Raw genomic sequence first — 14490 nt, 5'->3', positions numbered from 1 at the left:
GAGTGCATGTGTGTGAAAGAGAGAGAGTACGGAATAGGAGAGGGGGGAGAGAGAGAGTAGCTCAAGAGAGAGTAGGGGATGGGAGAGAGAGAGTATGCAGTGGGAGAGGGAGTGGGAGAGGGAGAGAGAGGGGGGATGGAAATGTGTGTAAGAGAGAGAGAGAGAGTAGGGGATGGGAGAGAGTGTGAAAATGTGAGAGAGAGAGTAGGGGGTGGCAGAGAGAGTAGAGAGGGAGAGAGTGAGAGTGAGAGAGAGAGAGAGAGTAAGAGAGTGAGAGTGAGAGTGAGAGAGAGAGAGAGAGAGAGAGAGAGAGAGAGAGAGAGAGAGAGAGAGAGAGAGTAGGCGGTGGGAGAGGGAGAGTGAGTGAGAGATAGAGTAGGGGATGGGAGGGGAGAGAGAGATAGAGAGAACAGGGGATGGGAGAGAAAGAGAGTAGGCAATGGGAGATGGAGAGAGGGGGATGGGAGTGTGTGTAAGAGAGAGAGTAGGGGATGGGAGAGAGTGTGAGAGAGAGTAGGGGTGGTAGATAGAGAGTGAGAGAAGGGGATGGGAGAGAGAGAGTAGAGAGGGAGAGAGAGAGAGATAGTAGGCGGTGGGAGAGGGAGTGGGAGGGAGAGAGAGGGGGGATGGGAATGTGTGTGAGAGATCTAGAGAGTAGGGGATGGGAGAGGAGAGCGATAGGGGGGATGGGAGTGTGTATCTATGAAAGAGAGAGTTTAGGGGATGGGAGAGGGGAGAGAGAGAGAGTAGGGGATGGGGGAGAGAGAGTGTAGGTGGTGGGAGAGGGAGTGGAAGAGGGAGAGAGAGGGGGAATGTGAATGTGTGTAAGAGAGATAGAGTAGGGGATGGGAGAGAGTGTGAGAGAGAGTAGGGGGTGGTAGAGAGAGCTCATACAGGATGGGAGAGAGAGTGAGAGTAGGGGATGGGAGAGAGGGAGAGAGAGAGTAGAGAGGGAGAGAGAGATAATAGGTGGTGGGAGTGGGAGTGGGAGAGAGAGAGAGGGGGGATGGGAGAGGAGAGAGAGAGGGGGGGATGGGAGTATGTGTGTTTGTGAAAGAGAGAGTAGGGGATGGGAGAGGGGAGAGAGAGTAGGGGATGGGGGAGAGAGAGTAGGTAGTGGGAGAGGGAGAGAGAGGGGGAATGGGAATGTGTGTAAGAGAGACATAGTAGGGAATGGGATGGGGGAGAGAAAGAGAGTAGGTGGTGTAAGATGAAGTGGGAGAGGGAGAGCAAGAGAGAGGAGGATGGGAGTGCATGTGTGTGAAAGAGAGAGAGAGTAGGGAATGGGAGAGTGGGGAGAGAGAGAGTAGCTTGAGAGAGAGTAGGCAGTGGGAGAGGGAGTGGGAGAGGGAGAGAGAGGGGGGATGGAAATATCTGTAAGAGAGAGAGAGTAGGGGATGGGAGAGAGAGTGAAAATGTGAGAGAGAGTAGGGGGTGGTAGAGAGAGTAGGGAGGGAGAAAGTGAGAGAGAGAGAGAGAGAGAGAGAGAGAGAGAGAGAGAGAGAGTGTGTGTGTGTGTGTGAGAGAGAGAGAGAGAGTAGGTAGTGGGAGAGGTAGTGGGAGAGGGAGAATGAGTGAGAGATAGAGTAGGGGATGGGAGAGGAGAGAGAGGGGGGAAGAGTGCGTGTGTGAAAGAGAGAGAGTAGGGAATGGGAGAGGGGAGAGAGAGATAGAGAGAGTAGGGGATGTGAGAGAAAGAGAGTACGAGATGTGAGAGAAAGAGAGTAGGGGATGGGAGAGAGTGTGAGAGAGTGAGAGAGAGTAGGGGGTGGTAGAGAGAGAACAGGATGGGAGAGAGAGTGAGAGTAGGGGATGGGAGAGAATAGGGGGATGGGAGAGAGAGTGAGAGAGAGATAGCAAGCAGTGGGAGAGGGAGTGGGAGAGGGAAGGAGAGAGAGGGGGGATGCTAGTGTGTGTGAGAGATCTAGAGAATAGGGGATGGGAGAGGAGAGAGGGTGAGAGAGAGTAGGTAGTGGGAAAGGGAGAGAGAGAGAGTACGTGGTGGGAGAGGGAGAGCGAGAGAGAGAGAGAGTAGGGGATGAGAGAGGGGAGAGAGAGTAGGGAGAGAGAGTAGGGTATGGGAGAGGGGAGAGAGAGTAGGGAGGGAGGGAGAGAGAGAGAGAGAGAGAGAGAGAGAGAGAGAGAGAGAGAGAGAGAGAGAGAGTAGGGGATGGAAGAGGAGGGAGAGTGAGATAGAGTAGGGGATGGGAGAGGAGAGAGAGTGAGAGAGAGTAGGGGATGGGAAAGGATAGAGAGTGAGAGAGCAGGGGATGGGAGAGAGAGAGAGTGAAAGAGAGTAGGCAATTGGAGAGGGAGTAGGAGAGGGAGAGTGAGAGAGGGTAGGTGATGGGAGAGGGAGTAGGAGAGGGAGAATGAGAGAGAGTAGGGGATGGGAGAGGAGAGAGAGATTGAGAGAGAGTAAGGGATGGGAGAGGGGAGCGAGAGTAGGGAGAGAGAGAGAGAGTAGGGGATGGGGGATGGTGGGATAGGGAGAGATGTGTTTTGACATAGTGCGTACATGCTATAGTTTGTACACACTATGTCAAATCACCCAAAAATGGTCACAAAGTAAATTTGGGTCCCATTTCATTCATTGTTTTCTTTTTGTCTATTGTGCATTCTATTGTTTTGATAGAAAACATGGGTTTCAAGCTGTTGGAAGTTAGCAAACACTACTTGAAGACTTTTTGAAGCTAGCAAACACCAAACTCAATCATTAGATATGCTATTTGAAGGATTTTTGAATATTCTTTCTATAGAAAATGTTAGTGCAATCCTTTTTAAATATTGTTTGTTGATATATAGAGACAAATTTGATTATAATTTGACATGTTGTTTAATATATAGTGAATTCATTGAAATTTGTACATTTGAATGAATTGTTATTTGGAAATGGTTAGAAATTTGGCAAGTTGTTTGATATATATTGTGTATTCATTGAAATAATTTAATTTTTATATGTATTTGAATGATTTCTTATTTACAAATTGTAAGTAATTCAAATTTTTGAATAATTTGACATGTAGAAATCATCATCATGCCAAGGGAGAAACCAAAAACTATCTTTTAGGGATATGGGATGAGCTACTAGCTATCTCAAAAAAAACCTCAATCTCAACCTCTTTTTCTTTTTCCTCTTTTTCATCACTCATATTCTCCTCTCCCTCATCTGACTTAGAGTCCACTTTCATTTTTTCCCCCTTTTCTACAAGTTGTATCACAAGTCTTTTGGAGTGACAAGGTGTCTTAGTTCCCTTTAAGACATCAATGTTAGAGTCAATCTCATGAATGATAAATTTGTTCATTTTTGAAGCCTTGGTCTTCTTTTTGGTAGAAATGATTTCCTATTCTTCTCTTTTGATTTCTCCTTCGAAGCATCATTAGGAGAGGTTGAGGCGAGCCATGCAAGACTTTTATTGTATGTTTTTGAGGAACTTTTCCTCATAAGGACAAAATGTTACCTTACAAACACTTGTAGATATTTTTAATGACAATAACAAGATCAAAAATATATGAAGTAGAAAAAAATAAATTTCACCCACATCAATTGACCCTTGATCTATTATGGAAATTGAAGATGTTTCCCTCAAAAGTTGACTTCTATATAAAAAAGAGAGAGGGGCCAAAAGTAATGCAAGCTATTATCATAGGAATAGGAGTTGAAAACTTGGATAAAATTGTTAACAAAATAAGGCTTAGTGCTCATTGATGCATGACATTTAGGTGGTAAAGAAATTGAATTTGAAAATTTTCTCTCTGTGTATGATGCATTAGGAATCAGATGAAGAGAAATCCAAGACTAGTAAATAAGTAAATGGATTGTTTAATAACATAGGGAATAGGGGAGGTGTCCACAAAATTTCTAGGAGTGGGTTGCATTTTTCTTTTGTTGGCTTCGTTTCTAGAAGGTGGTGCACATATTATTTTGGGGGGTTGAGTGTATAGGTTGTAGAAGTATTTGGAGAGAGCTTTATTTTTTGGATTTTTGTTTGGGGATAGTTTTTTGATAGGGTTTTTTGAAACTAGGAGAACTGTAGATTCTAAGGATTAGACTTTTAAAAATCCATCTCTGTGAAAAAACACCATGTCATAGGCATGATAATATTGTAAAATAAAGTTGATAGACTCTATTTTTTGTAGTGCAAATATAAAAATATTGTTAAATAAAGCCAACTGGCTCTTCATTTTGTAATGCAAATTTGCTTGGGTTTCAATAAGAATTTATGAAGTTGGGTATCAATTTGTTGTTCATTTCATCTAACTTCTTGTTATATATTTCGAATTTGTATTTATATTTAGAATTCTAGTTATACTAGATTTATGGGATCAATAGCTCTTTGCATCCCAAATCATTAAAAAAGACCCATTAGAATTCAAATTTGACTAAGATATCTCTTAGATAAATAAAAGAATTTACAATTAAAATATAAATCTTGCCACACAAACTCATAGATTATTGAGATCTTCTATTCGGTTATGAAAACTTAAATCTTAGCAAAAAGGGACTTTAGCTTTTTGTTTCAACTCTACTTAGTGAAATCTAGGTGTTTGATGGTTGGATAGAAGTTGGCATGAACCAGCCCCAAAAGATTCAACCATAAAAATAAAATGTCACTTTACATAGGTATTGTTCTGCGCCTAGATTATACTCATTTTTTTAGAAATCTACTATGCCAAGGATTCCATCGTCAAACCAGGCATGGTAGATTTCTAAGAAATTATCCATTTGGCAAGATAAATATATTAAAAAATTCCTGTCACTGTGACATAGTGAATCAATTCATAGGCAAGGGACATATGAAGAAACTAATTTTCTAGAATAGGGAGTAGTTTTAATTTCCCTTCTGAGGGATTGAAGAGGGGTATGAGGAGGTTCTAACTTGTGGAGGAGGAGTCCCGATGAAGTCTAGAAGGTGTCTTAAAAGTGGGGACATCAGGCAGCTAAGAAAGCCCTACCAAATCCTCAATTTTGCTATTTTTGTTGTATTCCCTGTACGTACCCTAAGACCTAGAAATACTTGAGCATGGGTACTATGTATCAATTGTTCTTATGGAAAGAGGTGTTGAAACTCTAAGATAAAGTTATGCAACAATACATAGTAGAAGTCTTCAAACAACAAGGAATGGTGGAAATGCTCAAATTCCCTCAACACCCAAGGTGAAGGGTCCTAGTGCCAAATACCTATCATAGGTATGGATATGGGCTTAATGGAAGGTTATCACAACCCCACAAGACAAGGTAACCTAATCACTAGGTCTACCCAAGTACTAAGCACCAAAAACTCAACATGCACTACTGGATTCCCTTAGCCAAAAGAGGGATCAAACCCCAAAAACTGAATACAAAGACTAGGGGTGGCCTACAATCATTGATATGGCCTATTTAGCTTCTAAAAAACATGAATCCATGATTCATTTCATCAAAGACAACTTATAGTATGAAGTTCCTTTGAAAAACCACTAAATTGGTTTGTAGCCCTCCTAGAATGAGGAAGAGGTGTAAATTTTGATTCTTCCAAAGGAATTGGTGACTTGACCAGTGATTTGGATACCCTTTTGGGTCTTATGAAACATTCCAAAGTTCCCAATCATGATGAAGAATGGAGGTTGTTGCTGTTGCAACATTAGACCAGATTTAAAGGCCTAATCAAGGCTCTATTTGCACTACAGGTACACTTTCTACAAAGAGAAAATACAATCCAAAAATTAGGACATGTGGGAGAATTTAAATGACACAAATTTCTAGGATCTTAACCTCTGGTGAACCCAAGAACTCAATCTAGAAGGACTATTGTAAATGTTGATTTGGTGTACTCTTCATGAAGCACACCTAGGGTATGGCAGCAAACTCACCTCCTTGCATCTTCTGGAAAAAAAATTGAAGAATATGAAATTAAATTATTACACCTTATATTCCACCAAAGGGCATCAATTTCCCATGGTGGAATATGCCAAAATAACCTAGCCCTAGCAAGTTGCTAATTTGTAGGCTGATTTCTAGGTAGCCGACAATAAACATTGAATAACTTTCAAACTATCAAGAGTTAGAATATGATACTTGGTGAAAAATGAAACAGATAAAATTACCCAACTTTTAGATCCACTGAGACATCTCCAATTATCCATACACATCTGTAATAAGGTCTACAACATGTGTTTATGCAAGGAAAAATGTTGATTTTAAAGCTTTCAATGCCAAAATTACATATCTATCCTATCACCCACCTATAAGGGCTTGTATAGGATACTCCCAATGCTTATATGAGTTCTTTTAACCAGCTAGACATTTGGGAGATTATTTTACAATTTTTAGCAACTTTTTAAGAAGTTGCTCAAAGTTGCTTTGACAACTTTTAGAGCAATTTTTGCATATTTTGCAATTTTTCATATCTAGTGACCAAAATTGGTCCTAACCTTATTTTTATGATCCTTAAAGGATGTTAAGATGAAAAACATGTAAATACCTATGCCTTAGATCAGTAATGACCAATAGTTAGACAAGGGCTTATAAAATGCCAATCTTGTAACTATGGCCTTATAATGAGATCCACGTTAAATCTATTATTCCTAAGCATGACTAAAGGCCACAAGGACCTTAATTTGAAATATTTATGGTGATTTTTTAAGGTAGAGTGGGTGATACTACACCACAAAGGAGCTATTGGCCCTAGAAATCTGGGTGGAGGCCTAATTAGGGGCTCTTCTTGTAGCCCTTTTGTGAAGAAATCTTGAAATCGGGTACAAACCCATTGTTGTTATCCATTAAAGCATAGTAAAAGTGTTCCAATAACACCTTGGGACATCATAGAAACCTTGGTTGGAATGGGGAGTGTTATGGTACCCTAGTAGACCTATAAAACCTTTAGAGGGATACTATTCCTAGAAGAGCAAGGGAGTGATGCTACAAGTTTGGATCAGTTAACCTAGTGAGGAGGTTAGGCAAGGTCAACAGATGTTATAAGTAGCAAGAGATCCTATAGACCACATAGGTGTACAAAAAACACCAAGATCCACATATAATATACAAGGTTGCACAGGGACAGGGGTACTTGGGGTACTTAGGGTACAGGTATGGGTATGGCTACGGGTACAACTATTTTTTATAATAGGGGATGGGGTTACTTGGGTATGTCAAACTTTATTTTTAATTATACTTTTATATTTATAGAAAACCTGAATTTATGAGTCATGACAATGATTTTTCAAATCAAGAATAGTGATAAAGTTTGCAAATGTAATGTATTGTTTTCAGTTTTAGATTTGTTATATGTTTGTAATAATAATTTATGATAAATGTTTAGATGCATAACGTAGAAGCAGGCTTTAAACATGAAAAAGAAGATCATAAATCATATGACAATGACATATTGCAAATGATAAATTTCTAGCTTTAACACTGATAAAGTTTATTGCTGATCAATATTGTATCAAAAATTCAAATTGATTAGGTATTGAATTAAGCTTGATAAACAAATAATAAAGAAGTAAAACTTTAAACATGAACAAGATCATAAATCATATGATGATGAAATATTGGAAATGATAAAATTATGCTTAAACAATGATAAAGTTTATTGTTAATCAATATTCTATCAAAGTTTCAAATTGATTAGGCATTGAATTAAGTTTGATAAGCAATGAGCTGATACACAAACAAAAAAAAAAATAAAAAAAAATCCAAAATCTCAATCAAGGTCCTTAGCTATGATGCTCTCCACTGAGTACCTTGTACTTGGGTACGTGGGTACGAGTACCAGGGATGTGGGTACAAGTACCCATGCAACCTCATAATATATAATGATAACCAATAATGTCATACATGAACGAACATATAATATATTATGATAACCAATAATTTCATACATGAATGAACATATAATATATTATGTTAACTAATAATGTCATACATGAAGGAACATATAATATATTATGATAACCAATAATGTCATACATGAATAAACATATAATATAAAATGATAACCAATAATGTCATAGATTAACAAACGCATAATAGATTATGATAACCAATAATGTCATACATGAACAAACATATCATATATTAACCAATAATGTCATGCATCAAATAAATGCCATGCATCAAATATAAAATGTCATATATACATCAAATGTGTATCGAATATGTCCACTAACATAAAATCCTACATATATGTCCACTGATGCCTATACATGTACGTCTATCAACTATATCTTCTCCTTCCCACGAGAGGAAGGAAACAAATCTCTAGAGGTCTTTTGTCATTGTGAGGAGGGAGATGGTGATGATGATGGGATCTTCCTCACACACTCGCTCATCCTCTTATTGAGGCTCTTCTCTAACTCAAGCTGATACAAACAAAGTATATATGAATCAATAATTATTATACATTGAAATCAAATATATGTACACATAAAATTAATTATTTTCTTACCGCCATCATATAGTCACTCTGCAAGTCCACCTCAAAGGCTCGTGGATGATCGAGTGTGACAAGACCTTACAAAAATTGAATCAATATAATCACTTATAAATAAAATTATAAATTTTGATACTAACTATTATAAACAACTAAAACCAAGAAAATTCTTTCATACCTCAGCCAATGGCTGTGAACTAGCCATAGCTGCAGCCACTCCATGATTGACGAATTGTCGAAGATGAGGAGGAGTCTTAGATGTAAAGAGATGCATGTCATAAAATACACGTTAAATGTAACATGAAAAATGAAACAAATATAATCAAATGAATTGAATTAACATGAAAAAAATGTACCTCTACGAAGCTCATATCACTTCTAGGCTTAGAGTCCGTAGTGAATGTTGACAGTCCTGTAGAGAACTGATGCACATGCATAATTTTTTTTGTCAATCCTTCATATGATTACGTAATAAATATATGTATTCATTTAAATGATTAAATTGATACATACCTCTGGACTCGTTGACAGGACAAAAAATGGGGCCGAGGGATCACTACTAGGGCAGCTAACACTCTGACCCTGAATTTTGAACAATGTCAATACATGTTAATTAATTAGTCATTCACTATACATATGAAATGTGATAAAATTAGTTTATTATAATTTTAATTTACATGTTTACCAATTCCAAATGTCTCAGTCAGGAACTAATCAGTCACTAGTCCATCATCCACACCATCTCCAACATGACTGCCAAATGTGCATAAGGATTCACATGATGTGCACATGTGACTGTGATATGCAGAAGGCTCCTCCTCAACTAATGGACTCAGACAATGAATGAGAGTTTGTGTCAAAGCACTAATAGTCCCTAGAGTGTTGGCCTCTACATGTTCCTTCACAACTGAAGGAATAGTCATATGCTCACCTTGTGGCTTGACCACAGGTGCCCTAACTACATTAGGGTCATGACGTGCCCCCGACCTCTCAAATGATGACCCCCCACCTCTACCCTGAGAGTCTAATATATCAAAATAATTGGGGATCTCCCTAATGACAAACTCACAATACAATTTTCTTAAGAAGTACATTGGGACCTCGTGATTATTGTAAGGAGGGGCATCAAAAACCACTCACCATCTATCTCAAAAATTATTTCTAATACCATCATGTATGCACCAATGGATGGGGAAACATTTAGTACCCTCTCAAACAATATCTTATTCACCAGGCTTTCTAAATAATGCACAAATCCTACCTTTTGGCATTTTTTTTTTTTTTTTTAACATCTTGCTATGATAATTTATTTGCATAATATCTTATTTGTTCATCCCTCTTAACCCACCAAACATCTAACTGACCACTAATAGAAGCTATGTGGGTCTTAATGGACTCGAGGGAGGATGCCAATTGAACTCTCATTGGATTGGTTTGTCCACAAGCTTTCAACCTACCAACAAGTGCTTCTAATTTGGTTTTGCCTCTTTCTATTTCATTTAAATTTTTTTCTTGTGTGCTAGGAGGAGGTCTTGCAATTGGTTCAAGTTGCCAAATTTGTCATTCTTGTTGTGGAGGGTTTTGGTTTGGATCTTGTTGAGGGTTTTGGTTTTGATCTTCTTGGGAATTTTTTGGTTCATTGTTCACATTGCTTGATAAGAAATCAATTGAAATCTTAATAAATAAACAAATTTAAAGAAAAATTGAAAAAAAACCTACAAAATAATATAAAAACATATAAAACAATGCAAAAATAAAGTTAGATAACATACGGTGTACTCGTGATCTCAAACTTCGATAGCAAGAAGGCATATTGGAAAGGTGGGTGGGTAAAACCTTCTATTCTCTCAATCCACATATGCACTATGAGGATGAGAAGTAGCAAAATAGAGGGCAAATGAATGGGTTGCAGGTATGCAACCCATTTAGAATAATTTGATTTTTTATAAAGCGTGTACACACTATAGTGCATACGCACTATGGTTCGGGTTACACTATTGAAAATTAGGAAAAATAAAAAGGGTGTCACCTTTTTGGCACCACAACTTGGTGCACTTACCTGCACATGCATAATTTTTTTTGCCAATCCTTCATATGATTACTTAATAAATAAATATATTAATTTAAATGATTAAATTGATACATACCTCTCAACTCTTCGAGGAGACAAAAAATGGGGCTAGAGAATCTATACTAGAGCCGCCAACACTCTTACCCTAAATTTTGAACAATGTCAATACATGCTAATTAATCAGTCATTCACTATACATACGAAATGAAATCAAATTAGTTTATTATAATTGTAATTTACCTGTGTGTCAATGCCAAATGTCTCACTCAGGAACTCATTAGTGATTAGCCCATCATCCATACTATCTCCAACATGACTACCAAATGTGCATAAGGATCCACATGATGTGCACATGTGACCGTGACACACAAAAGGCTCCTCCTCAACTAATGGACTCATGCAATGAATGGGGGTCTATGTCAAAGCATTAATAGTCCCTAGAGTGCTAGTCTCTACATGTTCCTTCACAACTGAAGGAATAATCAAATGCTCACCTTGTGGCTTGACAAAAGGTGCCCTAACTACATTAGAGTCATGACATGCCCCTGGCTTCTCAAATGATGACCCCCCACCTCTACCTTGAGATTCTAATTTATCAAAATAATTGGGGATCTCCCCAAGGAAAAATTCATAATACAATTTCTTTAAGAAATACATTGGAACCTCATTATTATTGCAGGGATGGGCATCAAAGACCATCCACCATCTATCTCAAAAGTTATTTTTAATACCATCATGTATGCACTAATGGATGGGGAACCTTTTAGTTGTAGTTTTAACAGTATCTTGTTCTCCAAGATTTTTAAACAATGCACAAATGCTACCTTTTTCTATTTTTAATTTTTTTTAACATATTGATATGATAATTTGTTTGCATAATATCTTCTTTATTCATCCTTCTTAACACAAAAAATATCCAACTAACCACTAACAGAAGCCACATGGGTCATAATGGACTCAAGGGAGGATGCCAATTGTGCTCTCATCATATTGGTTTTTCCACAAGCTTTCAACCTACCAATGAGTTCTTCTAATTCATTTTTTCCTCTTTCTATTTTATTCATTATGTTTTCTTGGGTGCCAGGAGGAGATCTTCCAATCAATGCAGGTTGCAGAATTCCTTGCTCTTGTTGTGGAGGGTTTTGATTAGGATCTTGTGGAGGGTTTTTGTTTTGATTTTATTGATTTGGCTAGGGATTTGGTGGTTGATTATTCACATTTCTCGATAAGAAACCAATTGCAATCTAAATAAATAAACAGATTTAAAGAAAAATGGAAAACACCTACAAAACAAGATGTAAAAACTTACAAAACAATGCAAAAACAAGAGTAAAAAACATACTACATGATCCTGATCTTGAACTTCAGCAAGGAGGAGGCATTTTAAGGAGGCGGTGAAAAAATTCTTCAACTTTTTCAACTTCTTCAATCCACGTGCACACTATTGAGGAGAATTTTGGCGCCACAACTTGGTGCACATACCTAGACCTAAATGCAAAAGGAAATGTAGTCCACACTTGAAGACTCTTCCTTTTTGTTTATATCATAGATTTCATGATCTCTATACTAATAAATGTCAAGCTTTACATTATAAGATTAGGCAACTCATTAATAGTAAGGGTATTTATATATCATGTAGTAATGAGTTGTATTTCAATCCTTTTTTCTCTAAATAACATTTATGTTCCTATTATGGAGCTCCACATTATTTAAACAATGTTAGCCTAATCTTTGGGGGCTCATTGTCTTGTATACTCTTGCGAACAATGTAATTGGTCCCCTTTCATCCTTGTTCCTATGCATGGGATGCAAGGATGCTATCTCCTTCTTTTCTATCTTTCCACGATCCACTATTCCTTGGTTAAGTAGTATCTATCTATTATGTGATATCCAATCATACATGAAAATTATGGTTTGTATTGAGGATCTCTATCCTTGATCATAACCTATTTTTTTGTTGGACAATGGGTTTCCATGGTTGATAAATCTCTCACCTTGGAAGCCGAAGAGTGTGTTATCCCTCACAAGCGTTATTTTTTTCCATTCTTGCATGATATCTCTTTGCATTTGTCCCTTCCATGGCCTCATAGGAGTTGTGACCTTCTTGGCTTGGACTGGGTGTTGTACATGGATATTGTCTTGATGTTGAAGACATCTTTATCTTTGTTCTTTTCTTTCCTTAACATGCCAAAATAGAATGTATTTTTTCCATCTTAAGGAGGGAGGCATATATATAGCCTCCCTCATTTTATATTATGCATTTTTGTTCTAACCTTTTATTTTGTAACATGCTAAATCTTGGAAGGTAACACACATAAGTTGCTAAATCCCGAAGAGATGCATTTTCAATTTTCAATATGCTAAATCCATTGAAGGTAACACACGTAAGTTGCTAAATCCTAAAGAGACATGCATTTCCAATTTAAAATATGCTAAATCCTTGGAAGGTAACACACATAAGTTGCTAAATCCTAAAGTGATACACATTTTACAAATGTATTCTATGGTGATAAGAGAATATGGATCTATGGGTGCTTTATAAAAGTCGTCAGAAGATGCACTGCATACATGCAAAAAGCTACTAGAAGACACATAACTTTATGGGGTGGCTATCAAGTTCTTTCTTGGTGGGCCGTCCTATTCATTTTGTGGTTCATAGTCAGATACACACATTTTACTATGCAAGCTAGCCACTCCTCTCTCTCTCTTCTCTTTTTTTTTTCTAGTGATGTCTCTCTTATTGTAATCTTGGATTTGACAAAGACTTGAGTCCCTAGGGGCTTGAGGATCGTTTTGTCCCTTTGATTTCAATAAGATTTTTTATTTCTTCATGATTTTCTTTACCAAGAGTTTGCATCAAGTCCATACTCTTGCTAAAGTAGGGGCTAAATGTATCATCTTAAAATGGAAGCACTTCCATATTAAGAGTGTTTAACCCTCCCAGTTAGTGGCTTGGGGTCATGTCAAGCACCTTGAATGCGTCCTTGGCTTAGATCTGGTTCCCCCCCCGATTCTACCCCTTTTTCCACTTTCTTTTTGCACTTATCTAGCATTCTGGACTGAGATCCTGAGATTTTTGACCTCAAGGACAAGGTCGACCTTGACCCTGAACTAGGTCAAGGATGAACTCGACTCTGACCTAGGTTAGAGTTGACTTCAACCCTGACCCAAGGTCCAAATTTCAAGGTTCCATGATTTCTGGATGTTGGGTTTAAGAAAGAATTGTTTTCCCTCTTACAGGTTGGTTATTTTGGTCTCTAAAATGTTAAACTCTTAAATATCATTTAATCTAGGTCCATTTCTAAAGGTAAGGGCCCAATGGGAATTTATTTCTCATATGTTAGTTTCTCTAAGAGTTTGTGGCCTAGATCTCTATATAAGGAATCCTTCCTCTCTCATTTTATATATTTACTATCTACTTTCTACTATCTATGTTCAAACATCCACTTATATGATCAATCTCTCAAGTACAAGCAAGCATTCAAGCACTCAAGCCTTCAAGGGTTCAAGCATTCAATTCATCAAGGAGATCCATTAGTAGCCATTGAAGGATTCAAGCTCTATGGAACCCTCTTGTTGAAGATTCATCCATTTCCATTCAAGCCTCTTCCTAATCCAAGATCCATTCAAGATTTGTGTTGAAGATCTAATTCCATTGATTTGAGACAACTTACACCCTATTCTACATTCATTTTGAGCATCCATACTTGTGGATTGAAGGATTCAAATCGTTCACAAGGATTTCAACATAAGCAATGTGAATAGTTCCATTTACTTTGTTTATTCATACAATTAAATTTCAAGATTGATTCCAAGGCAAACCCCCTATCCAAACAAACAAACCCTTTTTTTCTTATAGATACAGGTGTGGAACAATGAATTAAAGTACAGATTTGGATACCCTTTTCATCGAACTTGCGAGATCCACAAATAGAAATTTCATCCGAGTAGTGCAGGTCAAGTTCAACTTTTTTTGCCCTAGGTTAAGATTGTGCTCCTCTATCT

Source organism: Cupressus sempervirens, chromosome 10, assembly GCF_028749045.1.
Source record: "Cupressus sempervirens isolate cs-2001-9-10 chromosome 10, ASM2874904v1, whole genome shotgun sequence".
Taxonomy (NCBI): Eukaryota; Viridiplantae; Streptophyta; class Pinopsida; order Cupressales; family Cupressaceae; genus Cupressus; species Cupressus sempervirens.
This window is presented reverse-complemented; position numbering follows the sequence as displayed.